The sequence below is a fragment of the Pinus tabuliformis genome, chromosome J (assembly GCF_031772625.1).
Source record: "Pinus tabuliformis cultivar Carrire ecotype Pingquan chromosome J, CPIR1, whole genome shotgun sequence".
Classification (NCBI taxonomy): domain Eukaryota; kingdom Viridiplantae; phylum Streptophyta; class Pinopsida; order Pinales; family Pinaceae; genus Pinus; species Pinus tabuliformis.
The window spans coordinates 982,296,394-982,304,535 of record NC_142295.1 but is presented as its reverse complement, the minus strand read 5'-3'; positions in this window follow the sequence as shown (position 1 = coordinate 982,304,535).

Sequence of the window (8,142 nt, the reverse complement as noted above, 5' to 3'; positions counted from 1 at the left end):
TGTCCGAACTAAGGGAAGTGCAGAACACCCAGGTATGGGTTTTGCTTGTAGAAGTGTTCCCACCTGGTCAATTATCCTCTTCTGGTTGGAAATATCCAACATCTTTCCAATACCTGTCTCTGTCACAGCCTGGTCTCAGGTTGAACGCATGAAGTGGTTCCAACTCTCATCAGTGTTTCATTCTCCTCTTGATGTCTGCAGTTTGTTTCGATTCCAACTTCATCTCTATGATAACCATCTCTGTCACAGTGTTTTCTCGAGTTGAACGCATTAAGTGGTTCCAACTCAAATCAATGTTCCATTCTCCTCTTGATGTTTGCAGTTTGTCTCGATTCCAACTTCATTTCTATGATAACCATCTCTGTAACAACGTGGTCTCGAGTTGAATGCATGAAGTGGTTCCAACTCATATCAGTGTTCCATTGTTCCCTCGACGTCTGTAGCTCATCTCAATTAGTTACCATTCCACATCATCTCTTGGAGCTTTGCCATGGCTTCCTTCTTGATTTCCCACATTATTTCTCTAAGCTTAGATTTGAAAGCCATTTTCTCCACCGTTCCATTCATAAGGCTCCCCACAATTCTAGCTAGCAATTTGTGGATCCTCTGCTTGGATGGACTGTCTACAAAATGCGATTGTCTTCTCATTCCAAGTCTATCCTTCTCTAGTAACCAGGGTGGGCGTCCCCCCCCTGGCTCAATCCCATCTTAATCATCTCTGCAACCCTTGTTTAAGAGCCTTTCCGAGTCGATAGGTCTGCTATGGAGCATTTGGAGGCTCTTCCCTTGGGCCTCCTTTCCTTCCCTTAACCTGCCACAATCTCCCAAGTGCCAATTCAAAAATAGTTCAGACCTATGTCACAAGGTTCACCGAACTTCAACTTTGAGGTTCAAAATTCAGCAAACCTGAATTTTTTTTTTGAGGTTTAGCAAACCTCATCGAACCTCTGGGTCATTACCATTTCCATGGTTCAAGCTCATAACATCATGTCGCAGCTCACACTTGTAGTCCATCCAAAATTCGGCAAACCTAAATTTTCTTTTGGGGTTTGGCAAACCTCATCGAACCTCTGGGTCATTGACCAATTCCATGGTTCAAGCTCATAATTTGATGTCACAGCTCACACTTGTAGTTCATTCTTGCAGTTTCGAAGTCCATGATAGCATTTTTTTGTTTATTGATGTTGATTTCTTACTATCTTGTGCTATATAGCGAACCTCATCAAGAAATTCAAACTCGAATCAAACCTAATCATTATTGAACCTGAACTTGAACCCCAAACCATGTGACTTAGGTTCAGACCAAAGCAAGAAAGTGGCAAACCTCAGAGAATTTTCAGGTGTAAAGCATAGAATGAAAATTATGACTAGATTACTCATCCATAATCACAATTTATTGCCAGATTGAGGATGTTATTACGCTGGGGTGGTGTTTGGTTGAACACCAGATCTTCCTGCTTTGGGGCTCTCAACGATAGTCTATTTTGCTTCCATTAGAGCTCTCAATTTACCTGAGTATATGTGTCCATTGTTATCTATTTTGTGTAGACTGCTAACATATCTGCAGTACTGGCTCTGATTCATCAGCAATTTTGTTGGTGCCTGCTGTCTACAACTGAGTTGATAATTATGACATTTTTCTTTGGAATATTTGCTTCATTAATTTATCTCTAAATGGTGAATTTACTTCAAAATTATGAGATTATTGGGTCTTTGTTAATGGTGGTCAAGCTGGAAATCGCTAGTTTTTCGAATTGGGTTGAAACTTGAAAGTTATGATCTTTCTAGGTATTTTATATTGGTTTGTGTTTTCTAAATGTATATGTTTTTGACAAGTTGGGTAGACGATCATACTATTTGTATGTTGAAATTTCTATGGATTTTTCATGGTTGTGGTGTGTTTGTATATAGTTATATATTGTTGAAAACTAGACAAGCTATAGGAATTGAACCTAAGATCTGTCCTCAAGCAATTAGCTGCTCTATCAATGAGATAGATGCCCCTTCATGACAGACACCCTTAAGGTTCAATATAAAGTTGCGAATTGCTACCTCTGAAACCCACCCTGTTATCCCCTTTAACACACTTTGGTAAAAAATTGACAGGCTAGGAATTGAATTGAAAACTTGCCCTTTAAACAAGTGTTTGCTCTACCACTAACCTGTGTGGTGCTTTGTGATAGGTACCATTAGCAGTTTGATCTAAAGGTGTTGATTGCAACCTTTGACATATATGTGCTATTGGTGAATAGGGTTGAAAATGTGGGCCAAAATCTATTCATATTTTTGGTATTTGTCACAATTATTGGGTGGTGTGAAGTGAAAACTATGTGACTTAGGTTCAGACCAAAGCAAGAAAGTGGCAAACCTCAGAGAATTTTCAGGCGTAAAGCATAGAATGAAAATTCTGACTAGATTACTCATCCATAATCACAATTTATTGCCAGATTGAGGATGTTATTACGTTGGGGTGGTGTTTGGTTGAACACCAGATCTGCCTGCTTTGGGGCTCTCAAGCATAGTCTATTTTGCTTCCATTAGAGCTCTCAATTTACCTGAGTATATGTGTCCATTGTTATCTATTTTGTGTAGACTGCTAACATATCTGCAGTACTGGCTCTGATTCATCAGCAATTCTGTTGGTGCCTGCTGTCTACAACTGAGTTGATAATTATGACATTTTTCTTTGGAATATTTGCTTCATTAATTTATCTCTAAATGGTGAATTTACTTCAAAATTATGAGATTATTGGGTCTTTGTTAATGGTGGTCAAGCTGGAAATCGCTAGTTTTTCAAATTGGGTTGAAACTTGAAAGTTATGATCTTTCTAGGTATTTTATATTGGTTTGTGTTTTCTAAATGTATATGTTTTTGACAAGTTGGGTAGACGATCATACTATTTGTATGTTGAAATTTCTATGGATTTTTCATGGTTGTGGTGTGTCAGTATATAGTTATATATTGTTGAAAACTAGACAAGCTATAGGAATTGAACCTAAGATCTGTCCTCAAGCAATTAGCTGCTCTATCAATGAGATAGATGCCCCTTCATGACAGGCACCCTTAAGGTTCAATATAAAGTTGCGGATTTCTACCTCTGAAACCCACCCTGTTATCCCCTTTAACACACTTTGGTAAAAAATTGACAGGCTAGGAATTGAATTGAAAACTTGCCCTTTAAACAAGTGTTTGCTCTACCACTAACTTGTGTGGTGCTTTGTGATAGGTACCATTAGCAGTTTGATCTAAAGGTGTTGATTGCAACCTTTGACATATATGTGCTATTGGTGAATAGGGTTGAAAATGTGGGCCAAAATCTATTCATATTTTTGGTATTTGTCACAATTATTGGGTGGTGTGAAGTGAAAACTATGTTGATTGTGTTGGAGTTTATATCAGATTCTATCATTCTTGTAGTGTATCTGCTATTAGTGTATGCATCACCTATGAGTGAACTTTGTTGGAAATTACGAAGTTCTGTTTTAGGTTTCTGCTATTGGTTATCAGGTTAAAAAGAATAGTTTTGTGTTATTTGTTTCTGGTATGATTAAAACTACTATTTAAAAAATTATGCAATTCCTTTGTAGGTCCTTTATTGGTGGATTGGTATTTGTCACAATTATTGGTGGTGTGAAGTGAAAACTATATTGGTTGTGTTGGAGTTTGTATCAGATTCTATCATTCTTGTAGTGTATCTGCTATTAGTGTATACATCACCCATGAGTGAAATTTGTTGGAAATTACGAAGTTTTCTTTTAGGTTTCTACTATTGGTTATCAGGTTAAAAAGAATAGTTTTGTATGCATCACCCATGAGTGAACTTTGTTGGAAATTAGGAAGTTTTCTTTTAGATAGCCATTTCCAGCTTAGCATCCTTGCAGTAGATTATGTTTTGTAAACACAGACTTATCATTGGATTCAGAACAAAACATGATAAATTGTATCTGAGTTGTTGCTCCTTGAATGTGGACAATCTTTGTTTACAATTTTTTATGAAAATTGGATAATTGTGTTGCAAATTTGAATTGTGGCTATGCATGGGTAATGCCTGCTTATATTTTGGCATTTTTGAATTTTCAATTTTTCAATCTGGTTTTTTTTTAAATAATGTTTTTCTTGTTAACAGATTTAGTTTATACTCGGTTCAGCCTTAGTAAAAGCATTAATCTATTTCTTATGTGTTTTTTGGGTTCTAGGCATTTAATATAGAATGGTGTTTCCTTCCTTTTAGGATTTGGTATGTTATTTATACTGAGGTAAGAGAAGTCCAAAGGAGGCCTTTTTCTGTTATGGCCTTGTATATCTTTGTCTCAGCTACGAAGGATTAAATCCTTGCTTTTCCATGTGATGTACTGAAATAAAAACTAGCTGTAGAGAATATTGTAGAATGCATCTTGTTGCAAGTCCGTCATGCTAATAATTGCGTATTTGACATTGCAGGCTGGGCTCGGAATATACGGTGCAGACAGTATCAGGATTTTTTGCTTGTGCTATCTGTCAAACTGACATCACACCTAGTGAGGGAATTTCTGTGCATGCTGGCCTTCAGATAAGGATTTTGCAGCATGGGGTCAAAACTTTGTTGATGACAAGCATCGCCTTTTGCGCATCATAGATCCTACTCTTCGACTAGAGGTTGAAGGAAGGGAAGAAATCTCAATGTCTGTGGGGATTGCATCGAATTGTGCTTCTGCTTCCCCTCAAAAGGGACCATCAATGAAGGAGGTATTGCATTTTCTAGAAAAAATGCCATCATCCACAACCGATTAACCAATTCTTTCTTCCTATGTAGCATCCTTGCTTTGACATAAGTTGGACAGAGATGAGGACTTACACCCACATTCCATATTCAACCACTCTACTTAGACATTGACATAACTCATATAGACATCTCTATGATTGCGACTCAGCAACAGACAAACTCTGCTGTCAACTCAGCTGCTTATGAAATGGCCAGAGTCTTCTTAAAAATTTCAATATTTCTACAGTTGAGGATTGTAGCAAACCTTGGGGATCAAACTTAACTCCATGCTTATGAGGCATCCGTGTTCTCGCAGTTTACTTGTAGCTCATTCTCAGTTTTAATGGGAAAGTGATATATGGTGTATTATTGTTGCAGTGGCAGGGGATGAATTTTATCCATTTACTGGAGGAAAAAAAATACCTGGTCACAATGTGTCTATTTGATTTAGACTCGTAATTTTTTGTTTCAATAGCTATCGAATGCTGGAGGAAGGCTTATCATTGCAACTGATGGTGTTTGGAATGCATTGAGCTCTGAGAAGGCTGCAAATTGCTGTCGAGGCTTGCCAGCAAAACTTGCTGCAAAACAAATTGTTAAGGTACAAATATTGTTGACAAGGATAAGCGATCAATGTCACCATCTTTAAGTTTATTTTCTATCATAGGCTAACCGATTTAGCTGTAGGAGGCTTTGAGGATAAGAGGACTTAGGGACGACACTACATGCATTGTAGTGGATTTGATCCCACCTGAGAAATCCGCACCACCAGCTCCAGTTAAGAAGGAAGGCAAATTTAAGAATTTTTTCAGAAGGAAATCCACTGATTCATCGTCTAAGTCAGTTGAAAAGCAGCAAAATATAGACATTGTCCAGGAAATCTTTGAGGAGGGGTTAGCAATGCTCGCTGAAAGGTAGATAGCCATTTCCAGCTTAGCATCCTTCCAGTAGATTATGTTTTGTAAACTCAGACTTATCATTGGATTCAGAACAAAGCATGATAAATTGTATCTGAGTTGCTGCTCCTTGAATGTGGACAATCTATGTTTACAAATTTTTATTAAAATTGGATAATTGTGTTACAAATTTGAATTGTGGCTATGCATGGGTAATCCCTGCTTATATTTTGGCACTTTTGAATTTTCAATTTTTCAATCTAGTTTTTTTTAAAATAACCTTTTTCCTGTTAATAGATTTAGTTTATACTCGGTTCAGCCTTAGTAAAGGCATTAATCTATTTTTTTTGTGTTTTTTGGGTTCTAGGCATTTAATATAGAATGGTGTTTCCTTCCTTTTAGGATTTGGTTTGTTATTTATACTAAGGTAAGAGAAGTCCAAAGGAGGCCTTTTTCTGTTATGGCCTTGTATATATTTGTCTCAGCTACGAAGGATTAAATCCTTGCTTTTCCATGTGATGTACTGAAATAAAAACTAGCTGTAGAGAATATTGTAGAATGCATCTTGTTGCAAGTCTGTCATGCTAATAATTGAGTATTTGACATTGCACGCTGGGCTCGGAATATACGGTGCAGACAGTATCAAGATTGTTCGCTTGTGCTGTCTGTCAAACTGACATCACACCTAGTGAGGGCATTTCTATGCATGCTGGCCTTCAAATCAGGATTTTGCAGCATGGGGTCAAAACTTTGTTGATGATAAGCATCACCTTTTGCGCATCATAGATCCTACTCTTCGACCAGAGGTTGAAGGAAGGGTTGAAATCTCAGTGTCTGTGGGGATTGCATTGAATTGTGATTCTGCTTCCCCTCAAAAGAGACCATCAATGATGGAGGTATTGCATTTTCTAGAAAAAATGCCATCATCCACAACCGATTAACCAATTCTTTCTTCCTATGTAGCATCCTTGCTTTGACATAAGTCGAATAGAGATGAGGACTAACACCCATATTCCATATTCAACAGCTCTACTTAGACATTGACATAACTCATATAGACATCTCTATGATTGGGACTCAGCAACAGACAAACTCTGCTGTCAACTCAGCGGCTTATGAAATGGCCAGAGTCTTCTTAAAAATTTTAATATTTCTACAATTGAGGATTGTAGCAAAGCTCAGGGATCAAACTTAACTCCATGCTTATGAGGCATCCGCGTTCTCACAGTTTACTTGCAGCTCATTCTCAATTTTAATGGGAAGGTGATATATGGTGTATTATTGTTGCAGTGGCAGGGAATGGATTTTATCCATTTACTGGAGGAAAAACATACCTGGTCACAATGTGTCTGTTTGATTTAGACTGGTAATTTTTTGTTTCAATGGCTATCGAATGTTGGAGGAAGGCTTATCATTGCAACTGATGGTGTTTGGGATGCATTGAGCTCTGAGAAGGCTGCAAATTGCTGCCGAGGCTTGCCAACAGAACTTGCTGCAAAACAAATTGTTAAGGTACAAATATTGTTGAAAAGGATAAGTGATCGATGTCACCATCTTTAAGTTTATTTTCTATCATAGCCTAACCGGTTTAGTTGTAGGAGGCTTTGAGGATAAGAGGACTTAGGGACGACACTACATGCATTGTAGTGGATTTGCTCCCACCTGAGAAATCCGCACCACGAGCTCCAGTTAAGAAGGAAGGCAAATTTAAGAATTGTTTCAGAAGGAAATCCACTGATTCATTGTCTAAGTCAGTTGAAAAGTAGCAAAATAGCAATTTAGCAATTTATTTTTAGTTGAGTGACTCAAATTCATGTTTCTTTAGGTTGAAGGTAAACCCACTAAAGTGGAAAAAATTGTGATGCTAATAATTATGGGGATTGTCATCATGGGGTGATAAGAAATTTAATATTAGAAATGCAACAACATAAATGTTCACAACAAATTTAGAGAGATCCACCTTGTTGAATAATGCACACACTACATGGATAATGGATTTCCGCACTTTATGCCTTACGGCGTTTTCTTTGCAACATCTGGTGCAAATGCTAGTTATTTCATTGTGCCCATATGTAAGAGCTACGTTATATGAAAATAATTTTACATAATTGAATGTTCATAACAAAATTTATATGCGGCATAAGCATGTTTGTATGTCGTCCACAAAGTCTTACCCTAAGCGAAAGACATATAAGCGTATATAATAGGTCGCATGGTTAATAATATTAACCACATTTCGGAAACCCAAGCAAAGGCCATATATGTGTATATAATAGACTGCATCGTTAGACATATTGCACATAATCTTCTAATATTTTGACAAGCCTTCGTAGCCCGTATCATTAGATATAAAAATACAGGACCCCCTTCGGCCCCAACCCTCGAGGAATGGATGAAATAACACATTATACATACCTTGTGATCCATCAGATATCATGTCAACGGATTTGGTTGAACAAATGTATCTGCCACGAGCCCACCCTTCTATCCCATTGGGGGTTAGG